General features: G+C 47.7%; 1 protein-coding gene across 1 annotated transcript in view; it reads left to right on the top strand.

Annotated features, from left to right (window-relative positions):
- Positions 1–22,822, top strand: part of LOC111253197 (LIM/homeobox protein Lhx1-like) — a 160,391-nt gene that overhangs the window by 27,233 nt on the left and 110,336 nt on the right. The window lies entirely within an intron of this gene.

Below are 22,822 nucleotides of genomic sequence, written 5' to 3' on the forward strand. Positions count from 1 at the left end.
TATATATAGCGCAGCGCGTCTAAATTGATAAGTTTTCTTATGCCTTGTTTCTAAAACTGTGTCTAAACAAAACAAGATGGGCCAGCAATTCTTTTTGCATGCGCTAAACGCGTCATTCCTAATGCCCGTGATCCTTCTATATAACCATCATTCAGCGCATCTCTGATTCAGGACCTAAACCACTCATAAGTATCTGTGAAATTATTCCTTCTTAAATCCATAAACGACTTATCCATAGCAACCGTGCGTCAACCGTTTAGGCTTGTCGGGACAATCCCAGCAGTATATATTCTGGTTCACAAAAAGGCCGTTGATTATTTTTAAAGATTCCACAGACCGTCGACTTCTGGCAAAAAATAATTTGTCTAGTTTGATTTATGCTTCTCCCAGTACGAAGAGACTAGATAATGGCATTGCTTTGTTCATGTTGCAAAAATGATACAGTGTCTTTCGCTATGACGAGCTTGTTGTTTTGTTTTAGAAAAAACTGGTTGTCGCCTACTATTAGAAATAATTCATTCAAGAATGAACGCATGCCCGCTGCGACAAAGAGTCACCGCCAAAGTTCTATTTGAATGCACTATTTTGTGTATATTTATATATATATATATATTCACTGCATCCTGAATACATCCTTGTCTCTCCCTCTCGAAGCTCAGTTTTACCACTGTAATTTGAAAGCTTCTTTGCAGTTACATCAGCTTCGAATTTCACGCGCGACACCTTCCCCGGCGAGGTGATCTCAAGCAGCCAGCGAGCGACTAGCGATTTCTAGCGCCGTAATTCCCATCTGATCCAGCAGTTTCTACGGTTTGCGACGGACCGTCACTCTTGACGACTGATCGCGACTCAAACCCTCCCTCTCCCTAACACAACACAGGGATGCAACCCCAGTACTACTGCGGCGGCGGGGTTGTTCCGATCTTATCGAAGTGTGAAATGAACGCTTTTGTGACCCCACCACTGGCAGCATTTGCTGCGGCTGTTATTCCAACAGCTATTCCTCGAGGCCGATCTCTGCAACACGATCACTAGTGTTGGCTCCAACCCTCCGTTTTCTCTTCGGTCAACACACTCACAGGAGCACATAGTACCCTACGGATCTTCGAATCCCGTCCTCCTCCCATGAACATCCTATTCCGTATTGCAATCTCTAAGCATCTCCCGACAACCCTCTAGAGTCATTCCCAGATACCCCGTTTCATTGGCCCCTATCTATTGCCCCTTCGCCGCACTTCCTCCTCCGCAACACAAATATTTGGAGTGCCTCGATTCGGCGATGCCCCTGCGTGTAGCGGCGGTTCGGTGCCCTTTCATCCTCGTGTTCCGCTTACTGTGCCTAGGTAGCAGTGTTCGAAAGCACTAGCGCCAGCGTCGAGTGCAGTTTGACTTGGCCATTTGCTGGATTTGCAGGAGTAGATACATGGAGTGAAGGAAAAGGCAGACGAGACGAGCTATAGCACGCAATGATCTAAGCGGTGAACATGGCTCACACCCATCATTGCGGTGCCCGTGACGACTACAACTCACCGTGACCTGGGGAATCTCAGGTTCACTTTGCACGCATGTGCCCGGCAAGTTGTGTTGAGGTTAAGCACATTATTAGATGTAGTGAAAGATCGAGGTTAGCTAGGGGCGGATGATACCTAACCAGTAAACCAATGTCAGCAGCTGATGCCGACTGGGGTGCGACATCATGTAAATACGTTAACAACGCGAAGGCTAATGTGTCGGTGATAATATCAACTACTATTAGGCCATCAAGGACTAACACAAGTAGCGCTTTGGTAAACAATTGAAGCTAGATTCACTATTTAACGAACTCACCAACAACCCAGAATGGATAATGCTATAAACCATCAGCATCAGCTATTGATGCATATACGTAGACGCTGGGGTTGTCTATGTACGCTTTCTATTAGTCCTATTTACCACTAAGACAAACTCGGCCACGACCTGTTGCCATAAAGGCGTTCAGAATGCTTGTGATTCGATCAATTCGCGTACGGTTGTTCATGTTAAGGAAGGTATTACGCGAAATGAAATTTAAAAAAAGAAAGAGTCCTGAAATACGCTGTTACAGGGAAGAGTGGACACCTTGAAATGCGCCTCTCTTCGAATCTATATCGTATGCAGTGAGTGTTTTTTTGAACTGTCTGGTTAGATAATTAGTAAAATAGAAGCTGTTTTATTGACTTGACAAGGACGTAAACTAGGAACAAAATGTCCTAATAGGTGTGAACGCCCTATATAATTGTTAGCACCGATTTGGTTTTAGCTGTGTGTGGTAGTTGTGACCCCAAGACAGGCCTATGTCTGTGTGTTTCTCGATCAGCCGGTTTGACGGAAGACTCAGCTTGACCGGCTCAGGTTGGACGTAGTATCACTATCTCCACCGTAGCCTTCTCGGCCTGGCCTGGCCTGGTCTAAGGACGTCCTGAGAAGATGGAAGAGATTACAATGTGTACGAAGCGGAGTTTGCATTAGCCCGGTTTGCTACGTTCTCCTGGGCGTTCGTCGGTCGGAACAGAACCGAGAGGCGATGGCTGCGGCGATGCGGGGCGAAGCCTAGTGAAGGCCGCCAGCCTTATGTATCTAGCCAGATCCTTCGTGGTAATAATCCCTTAAGCTTCCTTCTAACCCAGAGCCGTCAGCTGGAGAGAGAACGCCACCCGGCCATCCAGCCCTTGGACATACGGATAGCAGGCTTGAAGCCTCCCTGCCTAGACCAGTAGCCGGCACCGTGCCCAAACGCCAAAACAGACAAAGGCACGAAACAGCCTACAGCTACCAACATTCGAACTCAATGAGTGAGCTGAAGTATCTGCTAGTACTCTCTGTCAGTTAGAGCTTTCTTCGTTGTAACCAAGCCACCCTTTTTGGCGCTAGTGAAGGACTACGAAAGTGGCGGAGTTTTGGCCGGTCGACGTCGATCAGAAGGCTTCAGGAGTTAGCGCTAAATGGAAGCCTAGATCCATCCCTATGCTCCGGGACACGGACAGCGTATGCGTCTGCTGGCGGTTGGCTGCTGGTGTCCAGCTGCTTACCTCCGTGCAGTCCTTTTCTTCGATCACGAACATGGTCAGATCGAAAGCGAGAGGAATGTCAGCTCCCATAATACTGCGCTTCTATTGCGTAGTAACATTGTAGTGGGAGCAGTAGTAGTATTAACAGTTGAATGGAGCCATCTTTGTCACCCATATTATGGACACTACCCCAACTAGCCCTGGCACAGGAATTGGCTTCTCAGGCCTCAAGACTACGCCACCATATTGATCCAATGTCGCCCGCACGTTCGAACGAAGCCCAGTTTGGTGGGCGGTGTCACTCATACTAGCACACCTAGCAATGATCTAAGATAAGATTCGTCGTTAATTTCAAGAGTTATAAGTGAGTACGTTGCTGTTGTTGATGGCAGGACCTCATACACAACCCGTTCCTGGCTGACCGGCTTAATGCCGATCATTTACAAGTATAACTTTGTCACAGGTTGGCTGTCTTTGTCCGACTGTTATTTTAGGTTTAAGACATTATAGGGGGTTGCGATTGATCGCGGTTCCTTCAGGTAACGGGATATGAAGTGGCGCATGTCGTATAGCCTGGGATCTAAGATTAACGGAATGCAAAACAAGTACTAGCACTTTACAAGGTTAGACTAAAATACTTTGTCATTAAAAAGTAAAATCATTTCTGCATTTCTGCCCAAGTACCGGCGCTACCCACATTACCCCACGCTGCGCTTGACAACAATAAAGCTATTTTCGGTGCGTATGTTCGCGCCAAACTGTGCATACAAAATGAAATATTAACGTAAGATAGATCGGTGTGAATCTGGGATACTCATAGATCTCGCTAAACGGGTTGCCGGATCTAGAGTCATCTTAAGCCGTTGCCGCTGGCCTTAGAATAAAAAACGAATACGAGACTAGTAAGGCTCGAAAAAGTTGTCTGCCTTTCTTTTCTCGAAAAGAACCTGACGCCTCATGGCTAAGAGCCTAACGAAGACAGCACCACTGATGACAAATGAATAATTAGTAACGTCTCACTTGGTTTCGGGGGGTTCTTCTTGTCTTGCGCATTCTACCTGGTCGTGGGATAGATTCATCACGAAGTCGCCATCGTTGCTTAGGCTTCGCTACCTCTCCTGCTTCAGCCCGGCCGATTTACTATGTGTGCGCAAATCTTGTAACTGGTACGGTTCGTACCGCAGGCTGTCTGTTCCTATCTTGGATCTGCTGGCTTGTGGCCTTTCCTGGTCCCAACTCGAGCTTGATAACATGGAAAATATGTGAGTCCGTTGTTTACTTCTTGCTACCCCGCGCTGTTCCACGCATCAGGAAGTGGATGACCGTCTCACCGTTATCCTGCACTTGCCGAAAGAGAGACATTGGTAGCGCCTGGAGTAGTTGTGGTTGTTTGCATCTGACAAGTGCGTGAAATGATGAAAGTATATCTGGCTATTGCGTTACAGCAACGAAAATAAGATCTGCTTTCGCTGCTGCTACTACCGTCACGTCGTAGCTGTTGGAAGGTAAGGAACTTGTACCAATGAATGATTCATGTTCGTTAGAGCCTCAACCGTTCTCGGTGGCACCGATTTCGCCGTTGGATCCTATTCTGCTCATGAAGTACCCCTGTCCGTCGGGAGATAAATGACCTTTAAATTAATCGAACTCTTTGCTCACCGAACGTTCACAGGCGAAGGCGATCGGTGTAGTGTCGCTGCTACTGGCCGTAGCTGTATGGCAAAGCGGTGGAAAGTCGTATAGAGAACGACCCGCCGCCATCACCGGACGGTCGATCTGATTCTTAACGCTCCCTGATTTTAAACCCTTCTGTCGTCTTTTGAGACGCTTGAAAACACTGACATCTGGTCACGACCAGTGTGACGCGACTATGTGACACTGTAGACGCGCCCAAAGACAAATCGGGCTGAGACAAATTATGTTGTTAGTTAATTGCTCGTTGCGCTGATTTCGATGGTAGCATTTCTACTATGTAGACCAATTTCTAAAATCTATCTATTACAAACATCAGAACATATTAATAAATTAATAACAAAAAGAAAATACCACTTAGCAAATGCCACTTTACTATAAAGTAAACCGCAAATACGTTTTACAATGTCTTTTCGTTCCAGCTCTACCGATTTCTCTAGCCCTGAGCACTGTGCGTTGAACCTTTCTCACTTGATAGTCCAATTTTCCAACCAGTGGAGTACTTAGCGTAGCGCTATGTTATATGCGAGTTAGCACATCCGTCTATCTGTTACTTAGAAGTAGGAAACGCCGTCCGCACTCTATATGCCTACTTACGCTTGCAGGCACGACCACTGACTCAAGATGTCGTTGGACAACATCTGCACGGCGTGTGGGATGGCTATGGAATGGCGGGCGATTCGATGTTGGCAGAGCGGGTGTCCAGTGACTGGTCACTCTGGGCACCGGTGATGTTAGCTAGATGCTTTTTGGGGAATATTGGGATGGGTCGACAGACGCGTACAGTGGGGGGATTCGTATCTCAAGCATGGAGAACAGCAGCACGACTAGAAGCCGGCAGAAAGGCAAGCTCACCTCGAGCGTACTAGACGCGTCAGATACCGATCTTCGTTGCTTAAGAGATTTTGTGGCGGGGGGTGTCTCTTGCTGACGAAAAGTCTTGCCTGGCTGTTACCTTAGTTTGCCTTGCCCTGCTTCAATGTTATGGTCTATCGCTCCCTCAGTTTCTCCATCTATCTCGCTTTTTCGTCTCGTTTCTTTTGGGCTCCTCTTCGTCGTTGTCGTCGTCATCGCCCTCGCCATCGGCCTCTCTCTGCTTCAGGAAATAGGCGGCGCGTTTCGCGTTTTCCTTGGGCGCGCAGTCATGCATGCTTCTACTCCAGACTCCACTGCCTCAGTTCGCTTCCCTCACGTGGCGGAGGCGGCGGCCCCTGCCGTCGAACGCCGCCTCTTCTCTGCCATCACGTTCCCTTTCCCCTTTGCTACTCCGGCGATCCTTCAAAGACGCTTGCCTCTGCTCCGTTCACTGCGCCCACCCAGCCAGCCATGCCTGAAATATCTCAACTTTTTGGGAGGCTTCACAGCCAGCTCACAGTCTGCCTGGCTAGCGGCATCGCTGACGACGAAACCGGTCGCTCCCCGCCCTTCTTGTGGGTGCTTCTCGATGCTCCAGTGGCTCTCGACTGCTCCGATGCTCGGCTGCACCCCGCCGCCACTGCCGCGGCAAGCGTGCCAGTCGCAGCGCCTACGCAGGCAGCAGCAGGAGATCGAGCACTAGTCGCCATAGACACAGACTATTAATGTTCTCTTCTCTTGCCAAGCGGGTGGTAGCGTTCGTCGCCCACTGGCTTTTTCTCGGATGCTCGTCTCTTGTAGCTGCCTTTTCGGTCTCTTCGGCCTCTTACATGGCTGGCCGGCCTCACAAGGAGCCTTGCGAGGGACCGGGGTCTCAACTGGCAACTCTCCCGTTACTTTCGCTTGCGTATGTTCCCGTCTGTAGCCAGGAAGGCCGGACAGGCGGGCGGGCGGGCCGGACCGCCCGCCCGCCCGCCCGCGTCACACACTTAGACTCAATTCGTACACCCCCACCTTGGGGGACCAATCCGATCAGAAACGGTGGTGATGGTGGTGGTTCTTGATGAACCGCAATTTGACTTGACTTCAGTTGGCATTGTCATGGCGCTGCTCCATGCTCTGATTACAATACGCCGCGCTCACTGTTGCCGTAACTATTACTTTGATTGCGTCCACGTCGTCGGTTTTTCCCCCTTTTTCTGTTGTTCGTCGTTTCTTATCCGATCTGCTCTTTTCACCGGACCTCAACTGAGTACTCAATTGGGTATCATCACTGTTATTGAAATACTCGCTTTTCCTCCGACTTCTCTCTGAGTTATTCATTTTGTGATGCTCCTAGCTCTGTCTTATGATATTCGATCGAAAAACAACTTCACTATGTGAAACAGATAATTGACCGAGTGACGGCAAACGATACCAAAACGCTGGGTGGTATTAGTACTGGCCTCAGCACAAGTTGACCAGCTATTCATTGCACGTCTACTTTCATTTTCTATTACAACAACAACGCTGCAGATACGGCGACAACTACAACAAGCTGCGGTCCTATTACCTCCCTCTCAACCTGTCCAGATAAATCAGGTAGTTAATCTGAAGCGAACGGCGGGGATAGCTTGATCAGAGGGCGAGATAACACGGCACCGGGTAAGAAGTAGATAGTAACTATGTAGTTCAGAGAAGGCCAAGATCCCGCTTCTGAATGCAATCAATGAATATGCAATGGGTATTCGCCTGTAAATATGCTTGTATGATGGTACAAAAGCGCACAGGCAAGCCAACACGAACGTCAAGCTTGAGCCAGAGCAGTCTCGAGAGCATTAACTCAGCTCTATATTCGAACCGAAGTTCCTTGCCCCACACCCCACAATGCTTTCAAGCTAGTGTGTGTTCTATCGGCCATCAACAAACTGGGATCGCCTGCAGGATCGGCGGCTACTATGTTGTTGTCGTCAATTTTTTATCGTCTCCAGTCTGATCGCCTGCGATTGCACGTGTGTCTATGTGTAAATCCGTGTCTTCGTTATAACTTCTTTGACGCGTTGTCGGCCCCCCTCAGTCAGCTCCTGCTTTGCCCTATTCTTCTTGTCGACTCAGTGGCAATAGCAACCCCCTAATGGCTGTTATTCGTTTTCCGACAAAGTCACGGCTAGGCAAAGTGACCTCTTGACTTCGCTTGTATCATTATCACCGTTTCCCTTCCCGCGGTAGCCTCTGACTCTCAATCGACTATAGAGTGTACCAGCTACCACCGCCAGATGTGAACGAGACTGTGGCCAGCTTACGGAAGCTTTAGGAAAGCTACGATGATTAGTAAGGGATTGCAAGTTAGCGTGGCCGACGAGCATTTGCTAACTTGCTTGCCCCATCGTCGTCGCTTAGTAGCTATGGCCAGCTCGGTCTTAAGCTGGTCCTTTTACCCTGCTTACAGGCAAATGTATATTAATGATGCGAGTGGTGGCGGTGGATGATGAGTTTCCTGGCTGCTCCCTGGGTTCACATGATGATGGCTGTTAGTGCGGTGAAGGTGAATCTTGTCGCAGTTGGGGGGGATGATGCCGCAGAGGGGCCTGTGGGTCTTGTAGGGCCAGGCCTGAGCGAAGGTGATGATAAACAAATTCAACGCTCGAAGATAGGCATGAGCCTTGGAGCCGTTACCAGTCACCTCCATTGAGCTTCTTCTCCTCCCGCGTCCTTCGCGTGTCGGATGCTGGCTCTGGGATCGCGTAGAATTCTAGCAACGAGTATGGCGCAAGACGATTCACGAAGGCGCTCCACTGCGATGGTGAGGGGCAGACGAGTACAGCCTGCCAGCGGTAGTAGCTGGTCCATAGTTGTTCTCTAACAGTGTCGTGCTCCTTCTATCATTGAGACTCCGCCGACCTCTCTGGCCGCTGGCTTTCAGCCAGTGTACGCCTTAGGTCTCTCCGGGCCTTCTCTCTCCCGTGAAAATTTTTTGGTAAACCCAAGGAATCGACTGCCAGCGTTGGTATCGTCAGAGCGGTCACCGCCTGTGACGATCATCACGATGACGCTCTTGATGGCGGTGATGCTCATCATGCTCATGATGATAGTGGGCTTTGCAGCTTAAGCCTCCTCATCGTATAAGACCCTAGATGATTCTATGGTCCCTTGGAGCGCTAGCAGCACCTCCAATCTGCCTCCGTCGATGGAGTAACGCAATGGCGAAACGCCCCCGCCGCAAAAGAGAGGATGCGATTCGCGCAAGCAGCCCTTACTTCGGACCCCTGAGTTGAATAGTCTTCTTAGATATGCTCTCCACACTCTCTTACTCTCCAGAATCCCGCAGGCAGCTTTTAGCTTCTCGTAGCATCTCGTTCATCTATAATAGTCGAGAAAGTAAGGGGCATCAGTCGTCAGTTGGGTCGACAACCGGAATGGTCCACGAAGTTATGAAAGCGGCATGATGGCTTCTTGCCTAAAGAAGAAAACTGGGGCCGAGCTTTACGTTGCTTTGCTTTGATCCGCTCTGTTACTGTGAAGCCAAGCCCTCGTGGCAAAGGCCTTTAGCGCGAGTGATAGAACAGATAGCGGGCGGCAGGCTCAAAGCAAGCAATCCCCTTAGCAGCACGTCAAACCATGCCGTATTATTGCTGCTGAGTTGGGTATAATGATATGGCGCGTGGGCCACATCCCGTACTAACGTGCCCAAATAATTCTCGAGACTATGTGGCTAGCACTGCTGGCAAAAGTAATATTATGCAAACTGTCGACGTAAAGGTAAAATGCATGCGTGACAAAAAATATATAAGAAGGCGTTCTATGCATTTGTTATGCATAACTCAACGTTGCATAGTATATAAGAAAACACGTACAGCCACGGATAACGCCATACACAGATATTAGCTAAAAGACTCAGAATCTAGGTTAATTATAAACGATTATTTGTATGAGACCTTACTTTATGTGAGTACGTTTCGTCGTAAAGGACTACTCCGAGGAATGTTTTCTATTTGGTGATCCTCGCTGCTACGACCGCCGCCGATTCCGATCCTTTTCGCCTCCTTAGCTTACTCCAAGTTGTCGTGTAAACCAAGCCAGGATTTCAGGAAGCGGTCGCCCCTGTGTTACCCAATACCAATGGTGTCGCTGTACCCGTCTGACTTGGGTTGTATACAAGATTGTCTTCGTATAGCCAGCTCCGACACAGTCGCGGTGGCTGGCGCAGCGTAGCTGCCTGCTCACCCCCGTACATTCGACTGCAACTACCGCGCTTTCTAGTACTGCTTATGTTGTTCCTGCCGATATGACGCCGATTGTTGCCACCTCTACGAATAAACTCGCACTTACCGCACTAAGTTCGCCCCTCCCTTTCCTTCTAGGAGTACTCTGATTGCAGCTTCAGCTGAGACTACAGGCGACCACTGATTTGATCCGATGCTGTATCCGATCCGACCCGATGTCTGCTGTCTCTGCCACCAGCAGGATCAGGAGCAGAGCAGTGGAATAGCAGGAAACGACGGGCCGATTACCGTCGGACCGATCCGCTCTCACACTCTCCAACCTGATCCGTACCGAAGGGTGATCGGTAGCTTCGGCTAGGACTACTTCACAGGCATTGCACCAGATAGTAACAACGACAAGGCGTAGGCACGACATTAATCGCACGATCAGTGCAGAAGCAGTAGGCAGAAATAGCATTAGCAGGAGTGGCCGGAGAAACAGCAGCAATGCAAGGACCTCCCGTCAGACAGCACTGACGAAGCCTGCAGCGGTACCGGGCAGCTGGCTCGGGTCGTCGACAGCGACAGCAGTAGATAGTGTGTCCTTTATCGTCACCAGTTCCCTTATTAGTTGAACGGTGATTTCTACTATCAGATCACAACGACCAATAGTAGAAGAAGGACGACTACGAAACTTATGAGAAAAGGAGCGTAACGTTCAGTTGTTGGTTGTGGCCGCATGCAACACTGATCACAACACGATGACAATAGGCCACCCACGACTATAGAACGCGAAATAGCATGAGCTTGACTCGCGGATATGAGCGGTGGGTTTGAAGTCCGATGATCCAGAAGAAGACAGTCCGGCCAATGTGCTTCTGATAGGCCTTGTTGTTGCCGTTGTTCTGAGTCGCGTTGCTTGTGTTGTAGTGCGTTCCGATCAAAAGTCAAGAACACCCGATCAGTCAACCCTGAAGAAGAACGCGTAAGCTCCGACTTCAGGTGATCCGACGAGTCGGAGAAGATCCGAAGATGGTTTATCGTAGCTGCCGAGAATCAAAGGTTTCTGAACGGATCTAAGTGGTTCACTTAGTGTTTGCTTTGAACTATAGAGAGAATCTCAGAGCGGCAGTGACTGACGAGGATATGTTAGGCATCTTTGAAGAGTTCGGGCCGGTCCGCTTACAAGGTGCACTCCATGAGTCTCTCCTTCGAAAGACTTAATCAATGAAGTTTGTCGGGGTTAACGTCCAAACTTGTTATTTTTCTCGTACTGGCAACAAGAACATATCGAAACAGCAATGCATTAAAGCATAGGGTATCTCAAAACAACAACGAAGACGCAATCCCCCCCTTCGGAGAAGAGACCATCTGTTTTTGCCTCACTAAACGCAAATGGCAGTACACCAGCTCATATATCGTTCCATTCGCCTGTTGCCTGTTTCAACATGAAAACTAACCAAATCCTAAAGCAAAGCCTGACGCTTTTCACTCAGAATCTCAGAAACTTTTACGTTTAACGCTCTAACTTTTGATCGTGTTTCGTTGAACCGAGTGTGAAGCATTAAAATCATAATAATAGCAATAGTACTATTGACCCAACAATATGTGTCATTGGGTATTTAGCAGAAAAATCGCAAGTGTCAATGGTATCACTAGCTTCTGATATAACCCTTTCTGCAGTTAAAGTCTCCATTTGGACCCCCCGAAGGCACATAAATCAATTTCTGTACCCATGCGGCCACCGATACACATAAGGAATCCATCTTTCTTAGCTTCGTTCAGAACAGAGTTGTATTTAAAAATCGTATAACCATTTCTATTGACCTATACAAATCATAGTACTTTCTGCTTCAGGGCCGTCACGGTTTGACTGAACATTAAATGATCGAGCATTTGTCCAAGGACGCTGATTCAGACGTAACCGGTGAATATGAGTGCGCATGAGCACTGTAGTATCTTCTTTATAGTCAATAGTATATTTTTTCGTTTGCGAGCAATACCTATTGCGACGATAACTATTCTATAGCATATACTAAAAGCCAATACAATAATGCATCATCTGCAGACATTACGGAGGACCTACATATATCGCCCAGCGGCTTAAACTGATACATTGGAAGACCTGTAGTTTGTGCCTTTACTCATTCCTTCTGTTTGGTCGATTAACGCAGACGGCAATATGTCCACTACGTGTAAATAACATTGAACTGGGTACTGTCTCTTATCACAGTATGCCTCTGTGCTCCACAGAAGCGGAAGCAGACTCAAATCAACTAATACTTATATACTGGTAGTCTTTGTATACGGGGTGGAGCAGAAGTCGTTTAGCGTTTCTTAATGTCTTCATCTTTACATCTGCTAAAAGAGCACAAGAACAGAAAAAAAAGTGAAAATAACAACCAGAGAATAATAAAACGAAATGAAAATTACTAGATTGTCAAGTGACTTTAACCTCACCAAGTCATCGGGTGTGTATGTATATATAGGAAAACATACTACCGTAACGGCTTGTTGCTCTTCCCTGAAGCAGACCAACAACCCAGCAGCTTTTCTTACGAACAATCCCAGTTGGGGGTGTGCTGGTGTTTACACGTGCGGGATCTTGGTCGTTTCCTGACTCGGCCAGTCAGTTGGCTGAACAGCGTCCGTCACATGAGTTTAAAGTAGCCTGTTGCTGTTATCGAAGCTAGACAGTCGTCGAGGCTTTATTGGAACTTTTAGATAAGCGGCGGCGACGAGGACAGAGAGAGCCTGACCAACGAATATTAACGAAAGCAGCAGACGTAAAAACAAGACATATAATGTTATATGGTGGTGTCCTAAAAGAGTGGCACGTTTCCAAAATTCTATAGTGGAAAAAGCTTCAACGAACCCGTATCGTTTATTCATCTATTCGCTGTTACGGACAAGGTCGAAATGTTGGATACCTTCATATTTACTGCTATCACCAGTAAACACGTAGGTGACCGTGTATTTCTTCGATTGACCGACGATATAATGAATATCCAACGGTATAAATTGAAAAAATTGGTGAGGCCCACAAAAACAAGCATTACGTCATGACGTACCTATGCATTAGGCATGGTTATGCCAAATGGCGTTACTTAAACAGCTGTGAGTCGTAAATGCAGACTATTGTCTAGCTATTGTTCTCTTGTAATTGACGATTGATCTGCCTTTTAGTCGACAGAATATCGGTTGTATGTATAGAGACTCTGTGTTAAAACTGCCATAGTTGGAACACGAAGGCAAAATATATTACTTCTATTAACTTGTGCAAGCGTCCAGTCACACAGAAAATTCAACCAATAAGGCAAATTTTGTCCCGTACGAAGCCCCCCATCAGATGAAGCTTTTCGATTATTTATTTATGCTAGTATATATTTCGTTAGGTGAGGGACGCAAGTTGGATATATGTAGGATTTATCTGTCTTCGACTTATCAACCGACAACGCGTCCCTCTTTTAATGAATACGCTTTTCTATTACTATCACGTGGGCAATACGATATCAGTTATGAAATACACTTTTGTTATAGCCTACTTCTGTCCTATTACGAAACATGAGCCCTTATGGAATCTCAAGGTGAGAGAATTCTTCACTGGACGAAAGCTCATCATTCAGACCGTACGGGGGCAGGCAAGGTCTACCTGCCTTCACGATGTGGAACCGTAGCTATATAGATCGAGGATTTCAGTGTCAACCAAAGAAAGCACACAGTTTCAATTGGCGTTTGTGTCAGACAAGATGTTTACCATCGGGTTAGTACATATGTTCCTTAGGGGTATTTGAATGTTTTCTGTGCAGCTCGCAGTATATATATACTCTATCCCCTTTGATTTGGACAGAAGACCCTGTTTGTTATGTTCCCCAATTCGGGATTATCCTTTGTGTTGAGTCGGACCGCATGTTAAGCTGCAGGCAACAGCGGCAGCTGCAAAATCACATAATAACCCCTTCAATAGCAAATACAGCTGTGAACCCGATATATGGTTGTTCATGTGGCGCCTCATACGCAATCTCTAGTTCTAATGGAAAATGACTGTTATTTAGACTTACTTACGCGATTTTCGCTTGATTTAGCACTATTCTTTTTTCTTTCATACAAATTAAAGAACAATACAAGAAGAGAGAAGTTACTAAAAAGAATATACGGAAAGGACCACTAAATAACCAACTAATAGGTCTTGTCTGGTGACGCACCCGTTCGCGTTCGCGTTCGCACTAGAGGCATAATAAAAAGTACCACACATTGTAAATGTAGTCATTTTTATGGAACGGGTTTTTTTGCCACAGTTGGAAGGTATTTCCACCCCTTTTATTTTCTTAACTGTGGTAGTAACGGTAGTACTCATAGTACTTCATAATATGCTTGGGAAGATGCGTACCATATCCGGGCGACGTCGTCACCTACGCGAGCGATAACTTTGTCAGGTTTTCATTTTCTTATTCTCCAGTGCTTTCTCATTGCTTTCTAGCAGTTGTTGCTGCAGCAGTAGCGGTAGCGGTAGAAGCTGTCTGCAACATTCACAGTGGAGAAGTTCTTAGTCTTCCTCGCAGGATCCCGCACAGCCGGCCATCCGCCCGCTTACTAGCGGCGGCTTAAGGCGTCGCCAGCGAATTGGAAGGACAACGGAAGGGACAAACGCTTCCCTCGTTTCAGTCGTAGTGGCGATGCGCTCTTCTTTGGGGTGTCGTTCTTCTTCCTCGTCCTCCTTCTTCCAGTTCTGTGGTTCTTTCGTGGGAGACTGCACTTGCCAAAACATACTCTACTTCATTTCCCTCCTAGTCCCCATGGCTCGTCCCTCGCTCTATCCTCAAACCCCAACAGCTAGTTGCTTTCCCCGTTACTATGTCCTACATCCTTCTCGTTCTTCTTCTCTGATGTCTTGCCTCTCGAGCGCCTCTCAATTCCCAGCTAGCAGCACTAGCCTTCCGTGTATTCGATCCTGGGCGGCATTGTACTCTCTCCGCTTTCAACTGTGTAGCCGGTACGTATCGTATCTGGCCGTCGGCGTCTTCCCAGATCTGTTTGTTATCAGCTATTCCGTTGGTCGCTTGTGTACTTTGTCCGACTGGCTGAATTCACCTTCATCACAGTCAGCGCTGTGAGGTTACTAGCGTGGGTTGCCATCTAGCAGTACTGGCAGTGGTGTCCTTCAATCTTACGACGATGCCAGTGACGGGCGAACTCGGTGAAAACCCGATTAGCTGGGCCGAAGCATATAGACGACGCAGTTTTAGGGCGCCAACCTGCGTTTCGTCTGTGTATGCATTACTGCCACATCCAGCTTGTATTTCTATTGCTATTGAGATAGCTTCTGTATCGATGCGGCCTGATGCAGCCGCGGAACTGTCCTGCACCACAAAGACTTCAGTGCAAGGCCCGAAGCACGTTGGTGTCAAATAAAGTTTCAGGTATGTTAGACACGGTTATTTCGCGTCGAACCCGGCAATGCTAGGGGGTAAAGGCACACACTCGCAAACCTTATCTTCTAGTTCTTCATCTTTTTCAAGAAGAGTTCAAATGAAACCTAGGCGATAGAGATGTATGGCCGAAGGCTTATCGATACATCATTGCGGCGGTCGCGTAAACTCTATATAACAGCTGTGTTCATACGAATGCAAAGAGCAACGCCGTTGCATCGAATTGTTTCCAAAAATGCGACAGTTTCTAAAGGAATTAAGGGATGAAGTAGGGGGTTGCAACAGTGGGGCCTGCTATAAGACGATACTATTTGAAAAAGCATGTATCAGAATGTAATGTGGCGCATATATATATATAGTACGCAAAGCTGCGTACTATATAGACATCATAGAATATGAGAGCTGCTTTAGGTAAAAGCGAGCAGTATGACATAATCGGAGTGGCTTTGTTAAACGAAAAAAAGTAATTTAAAATTGGGAGAAATTGAAGAGCCACTTCTAAAGTCATTTCCTCGGACCGTGTGAAAGTCTCTAAGCTTATCATTTCGTAGGAGGGTTAACTACCCGAGCATCAACGTTGGAGATACGCAACGACGTCAGCGTTTGGTTATTGTTATCTATATAAAGCAAAAAAGCGGATTAATGGAAAAAAGTAATTTATATATTTGCCGCTTTTGTAAAAGTTATATAAGGGGCATGAAGGAATAAATTCGAGAATCGTAGAAATTAAACCCTCGATTACGCTACTCTACAGCAAGACATAATGTTCTTATAGAGATAAACATATATTTGGGTAGTAGGTATTACAGCACGATGATTCGTTCCCGTTGGCGATTGTAGTGAGTTGATATTGCCATCGATCCTTTTATGATCAACAATGCTTTAGGAGACTTCGGAAAAAATTTGTCAGCGTCGCTGGAGCGTGCGGTGGATCCGATGTATCGGAAGTCTATTGTCAAGCCTTGCCAACTAATTTTACGTGGTACTGGTGCTGTCCTTCAAGCAGCGGAGAGCGCTATCCGGATACGCAGTATCCACACATTCAATATTGACATCGGTGTAGCTTAATCGAACAGTACTGGCCTAATTTTTAGGTGGTCGATCAGGTTCCATGGGGCACTGCATCTGCTGATCGTAAAACATAATATGATTATTGTTTATTTCGAAGTGAGGCCGTTATGGCATTTGTAATTGACTCTTCGACATTGTTGCCATAAAGTGTATGTTCCACAATCGTTCAGCCTTCATCAGATTTGTCAACTAAAATACGGCGACAGTAGGTTAAATACTAGTTTAAGACGGTTGTGGTGCACGCGTGTGTGGGCTTAGCTCATACAAAATGGCTCGACGCCGTCGTTGGCCATAGTTTCAGCAATATTACCACTTACGGCTATTCCTAACAGATACAGCGGATCCGCCACTATCTGACTAGCATAGGCGTGCTTAATAGTACGTCCAATAACTGAATACGATAAGGGCAGATGCTAAACGTGCACGGACGCTCTAGTAGAAGTTCACAGACTATAATGGAACAGGAATGAGGTTAAGGCTATGTCTTTCACGTTTTTACAGACCGTGGCAAATGGTTATTAAAAATTCAAAACCGTGTTGTAACTAGTAATAGCTTCTAGGTGAGGCTGAGGCCTCGTGCGTCTTAAAATCTTGGAGCGGCGTCATGGCAATGGAAACGAATTTCGGATTGCTGGAACTGTTGTTCTCTTAGTTACCAATTTTTGTTTTGTTTCTTAGAGGAAGATATCACAGTTTTCAGACTCTTTTATCTAGCGCTACAGACACTACAAACGCTACATGTAAGGCGAAGGGTTAGAATCACCGAGTTTAGAGTTTTTGCGTTATTCAAGTGGGCTTATTATGTCATTGACATTTAGTTTGGCTGTCCTATGACGTATTGGTACTCAAATATTGGTTAAGGTGACGTTGTGTCTGACAGTGAAGTGGACAATCGTTTGGACGCGTAAAACGGATCGCCGAAACTACAAAAGGCTACCATACTTACTATCTGCCATAAGTCCAAAACCGTAACAGATGTCCATATACATTCGTCTTCAGATAAGCTAAGAAAATTGGCTTATGCAAGTTTCTTATTGTCACCTTCGTCTCGAATCTTCAAAACGACTTTTTTCTATTAAAATGGTACTCTACGCTGTGCTACGCGTGTCTGCTCTGCCGCTATATTTTTTAACGCCCGTGAAGCTGGCAAAACTTCGCAGTCCAAATGCAGAGTTTCAACATCAGCAGCTGCAACTACCGTCGTCGTTTTGCCCCACGGCGTCCACGACTCCACAGTATCGCTCCTCCATATATGCGCATATGCCGCATAAGTAGACGGTCGGAATGAGCATAAGACCAACTCTGATTATGGTAACGCTTGGGGCGCAACTGGTGCAAAGTCTTCTTGAGTAGAGCAGTATCAGCCGCGGCGACAATGCTAGATGCAGGCGTAGTTATTGGAGTGAAAAAGAAGCAGTTGTTATCTGATGCTTCTTACGGATGTTTTTCTCGTCCTGCTTTTCGTACTCTTCTTCCGGTCCCTTTTTGATCTGAGCTAGCTGATAGTGAGCGTGGTTTAGTGCGTGCTAAGCTTTGGTATAACGTTCTATTTCGGTCTAGCCTGTATACGCTTAACGTTGTGTGAATTGCTGGACGATAGTGCCGCTGACATTAGTATTTCTTTGCCCGCCACAGCATCAGTTGATCCCGTGCGCCCAGTAGTGGCAGAGGCCAGTGTGGTCGGTTTAGCCATCAGTGGCTGGCCGTTTTCCATTTCCTCCAGCTGCAGCTGTGGGCGCTGTACAAGCCGAGACAGCATCGTATTTTAGTTCCCTTTTTCTTTATTTCGGTGCGGCACTCGTATCACGTGAAGATACGCGCGTGTAGCTAAGCGCACTCGTCACTTCCAATTTTTCTTTTCCTAGCCATCCTCGTTTTCGCTGAACTTCTCATTTTCCGTTTCTATTTCTCGATCTTCTCTTTTCTGCCAGCTTTCCAATTGTGCCTTAATTTTTCTGCTAGGACCATGCACAACTTCCAATCCTCAACATACAATCACAGAACCGCAACAACGGTAGGATCCCATCCTGCTCAAAGCCCATTTTGTTTCCCCCAACCAAACCATTCGCTTCAAGCGCAGGTCTCGTCGAACATCCCTCGGTCAGGTGGAGGCGACTGCTGCTGGTCACTCTCAATAATGGTTAGTTCGCCAAACCAGTCGCTTGTTTTTCGTGTCCGCTCTGGCAACAGCGGTCCGTCTCGATCTTCGTCGTTTGAGCAACTGCTAGCGAATATACGGGGACCAAACGATGGAGCGGCTTTCCAATGTCCGGGCCAAACGTTGACTGCGGACCCGTTCTCTTCTCGGTTTTCCCGCTGTTCATGCTACTGCGGCTTTCTCGAGTCAGGTTTTGTTGGTACTCGTGCTAGCATAACTGGTGTCCTGCAAGGAATACTAGCAGGCACAGTTCTTCGCTCGCTTCTTCACGTCTCAACGCAGTGGCCCCTTGGCCCACCGTTCCCTTTCCCATCTAGGAACCGAGTGTAGCCAAATGTGGGCAGCCCATTCAAGCCGCTTAGTCTTCTCAATAGTCTCGTTTTCGCAGGGACCGCTGAGCCTCGTGGCAGAAGCAACGGTTTCCGCTGCTGCAACCGCGGCGGCTGTTACCGTTTTGTGGCTCTCTCTTTTGCCTTTATCGTCGTCCCTCCGCCAACGTTTCTTCCTTCTCTTCTCATTCTGCCTCTCTTCGCCGTTTGTTCGTTCGTTCTGGAGGCATCCGTAGTAGCAGCGGCGCTGGCGGCGCCAGCGCAGGCATCGTCGTCTACAGTACCAACACCAGCCACAGAAGCAGTCGCCTCTGACAACGCGGGGCGTTCGTTTGGTGTTCTTTTACACCCCTCCCCCCTCTAACGCAGCCCAGGTTTTCTCCCGTTTTCCGCCCTCTGTCATCCCTCGGCCACCCCGTTCATTCGCTACCCTACGCTGCGCTATTTCCTCCAGCAAGCGAGCGACCGCCAATGGTGACCGACAAGCAATGTGCCTCTCAGTTTGTGTCTCTGCGGCGACTTGTGTATGGCCGCATGTGTACGTGTGTTGGCCGCCGGCCTCGTTGTAGGGCCACCCCCGTCGGCGGCCGTGAGGTTCAACGTTCAGTGCGTTCACCGGTGACGAAGGCAATGGTGGCAATAGCCTCACCGTGTGTGGCTATCTGCATTGCTGGCACAGCCAATACAGCTGGGAAGAAGCTGCTGGCTGGTCGTCGTGGAAAAGGGGCGGGTGGTGCAGGCAGCAGGCATAGGAGCTGTCGGGATTCTATAGGGTGCTTCGGACCGGACCGAACTGTCTGCTGGGAGCAGGCGAGGAAGGAGCCTTCTTAAGTTTCTTTCAATCATATTTCCACCATCGTTCGCTCTTTTCCTGTTTCCTGTACCCTCTTCATGCCCTGCTCCCGGCGACTCTCCCCCCAGCTGCCCGCCCGCCATTCCCCTTTCCCTCTCGCGCCCGTCGGACACTGCCTGGTTGGTTCGTTCGTTCGTTCGCCGGGAGCCGGAGGCAGGCATACGCTCAGTGCATTACAGCACAGCAGCCCAAGCCTTCGCTGCGTTCGTCTAGGTCTGCCAGACTAGCGGCCCGTACGGCTCCACGAGTCTTTTCTGTGCTCCTTGGTTGGTTCCCCGCCCATTCCCGTTCTTCGTTCGTTCGTTCGGTCGGTTTTTCGATTCCCCGGTTATAGCGGCGACAGCGGCGGGGGCTGCCCCTGTTGTCCGCTTTCCGTTCACTTTGCCCTTCTCGCAGAGGGAACAGGCAGGAAAAAGGCGCCTGTTCTTCCGTTCACCAGTTCTTCTATTCCTTCGGTGGGAGCTTGCGTTGCCCCATCTCGTCGTGTCCTGTCCGTTTTGGCCCGGACTTCCCCTTCCTTCGTCTCCGGTCGCTACGGGTCGGCCTCGCTGCCGCTTCTTCTATCGTTTTGGGCGAACGACTGACGGCAACTGAAGAACCAACCGACAGCTCCCATTCGGAGCGCCGCACAGGAGTGCTCCTGTTACCCCAGCGTCCTGCCTCCCGCAGACACAACTCCCGTTTGCTCTCAATTCCGGCTCTGCACGGGCCAACACATTGCAGCCAACACCGCTAGACCCTGTTATACCCTGAAACTCCTTTTTAGTTGGCTGTATGCCCCGTAGGCAAGCACGATGCTTCCACACACTTCTGCTGGTATTCGCTGTTTTTCGCTAGCATGGATTGCCGGACGCCACGGCGGGACCGTCCGTAGAAACAGGCACGCAGACGCATACATCGAGGCACGTAAATACGGACCCAAGCACGGAGATATGAAAAAAAACGGATCTGAAAGAAGAGCACAGTGCCTTTTCATATGGAGTCAAATGCAGAAGTACACACAAGAAGTGGCGCATGGATGCTACTCACAAAGGTGTCCACTGTGGTACTGCTGCCGTTGTTGATATGCACGATGAAAAAGTAGGGTAAAATAGGGCACAACAAGCGAAGATACGATGCGCATTTGAGCAAACATATGCTTAGCAGAGTAAGAAAGAAACAGTGCGGTATAACAGGCCGGAAAACAGGGTGGACAGCGTAATAAACTGTTGTAGGTCAGCAGATATCCTTGAGAAATAAGGACCGCAAGCCTGGAAAATATGGGTAGCCAAAATCTTCGTCTTAAAGCTCACCATGGTCTAAAAATGCGAGAAAACACGAACTCTGAACAGGTATCTAGAATAGATATCAACGGGAACAAGAAACACGGGACTTGTTCACAATTAGGTAATGAAAACATGGCGAGAACAACAGTAGCAATAAAGATGATGAAAATGTAGTACAAGTAGTCACCCACAGAGTGGATGAACAGCCTGTTACGGCGGCCAATTACCACTACCAGTTGTTTTCCTATCCGAAGACGTAGCAAATCTATAATGATATTTTGCTAATCTTGTCACCAGTGTTACTGCACAACGGTATGTAATGTTCGTTCACTCATCAGTCTCGACTTGTCTCAACACGTACGACCAGCCACAATCACAAACATATACACTACAAGTTCCCTTCGTCTGCGATGTGCAATGCATTATATCTCGTAGACGAGGGTCGACTTTAGCTTCATATATAGAGTGTATGCGGTGCATGCCGTAACATGCGACAATACGAATTGTACAGTCAAATCAGAGTCGAAGCCAGCATTGCGTGCTTCTGGTCCATCGAAGAAATCTCTAATGGCACGTTGATAGTGGCCGTTTCCGATTTGTGCTAATGGAGTGGGCGATAGGGTCGTAGAGAAAGTTTATATGACGAACGAATCGTCTACCGTCCGGGCACGTTGACACACCATTGAGGTCGGAACAGAGCTCAGCCGAAGTGACCCCACAGAAAATGCTGTAGGTGTGGGTGGATAGCAAGCCTTGTCCCAATCTATTGGAAGAAAATATTGCGAAGCAGAGATGGAAACGCTCGGTCCTTCATTGAGGAAAGGAAAGAAGGCTAGAAGGGCTCCATTGTGGAGTACTGCCTGTTGTTAAAATTAGACGAGTCTTTCTTACCCGATGATGATGGGGGACCTTCGGTCATCCTTTTCAGGGATTCAATAATTTTGAAAAATTGTTTTTTGGGGGTAAACCTTATACTGTGGCGGATACAGTTAGCAGAGTAACGATCGTGCGCTTACATGCAGACACATAGAACGTCGAAGGAATTGCTGCATTTCAACGGATCGGTACCTAATACTACTCTCTTATGGTTCTTCGTGTTCCTTCTGCGACTCACCTGTATCAAACGTTTACCGTGTATAATCAGCCCCTAGCTGAGGTCTCCGTCTATGAGACGATAATGGGAAGCCACTCCAGAGTAGGAGAACCGAATCAACAAAATAGCGATTCCTTGTCCTGCTCCCTCGTGGATACAGCGACACCCATATTTACCTCGAGACCGGACGGTAAATTTTGCATTCGGTAGTTGTGCTACCCGTACCCCGCTCCCCCCCTGATCAGCGATCGGAGCACAATGGGACCCCGGGTTCGCTGAGACAGGCGTAGACCGCGGTCAGCCACTGTAACCTTGTGAACAGAAGGTAGAAGCCTACAGACTTGCCACATCCAACGTACTTGCTTAGAAACGAATAACCATCCTCCAGTTGTTAGAGGGTGGTAAGGAAAGAGATACAATTGCCATACGGCGACCAGAGTTATACTGCCTAACCATTATGTGGTCGAGTGAATTGATCGTCTGATGGCCATCTGACTGCCCAATGAATTGTCGCTCGCCGGTTGTAGGCCAAGCAGCTGAGTCGCTTGGCGCCTATCACATATAGCAGGACGTATCCATGTTACCTTGTTAGCTTACTTGTTCTCTGAGCGCTCAAGGAGGGGGCGTGATTAAATCGACACACACATATATGGTTAGATTCCGTCGCACAATGGAAATGCCCGTAACAACAAAAGATCTTACAAGCATCGAGCGAACCGGATCATTTCTAATATCAGTTGTTAGTTCGGGTTATCAGTAACGGCCTTGTTATTATTGCTTGATATAACATTTTAACGAACACTATGAATCAACATTAAAGCAGTCGATATGAAAAATTTAGAGGAATTTTTTTAGAGGAGTTTTTTAAAA

The sequence above is a fragment of the Varroa destructor genome, unplaced genomic scaffold, assembly GCF_002443255.2.
Source record: "Varroa destructor unplaced genomic scaffold, Vdes_3.0 BEIS01000006.1, whole genome shotgun sequence".
Taxonomy (NCBI): Eukaryota; Metazoa; Arthropoda; class Arachnida; order Mesostigmata; family Varroidae; genus Varroa; species Varroa destructor.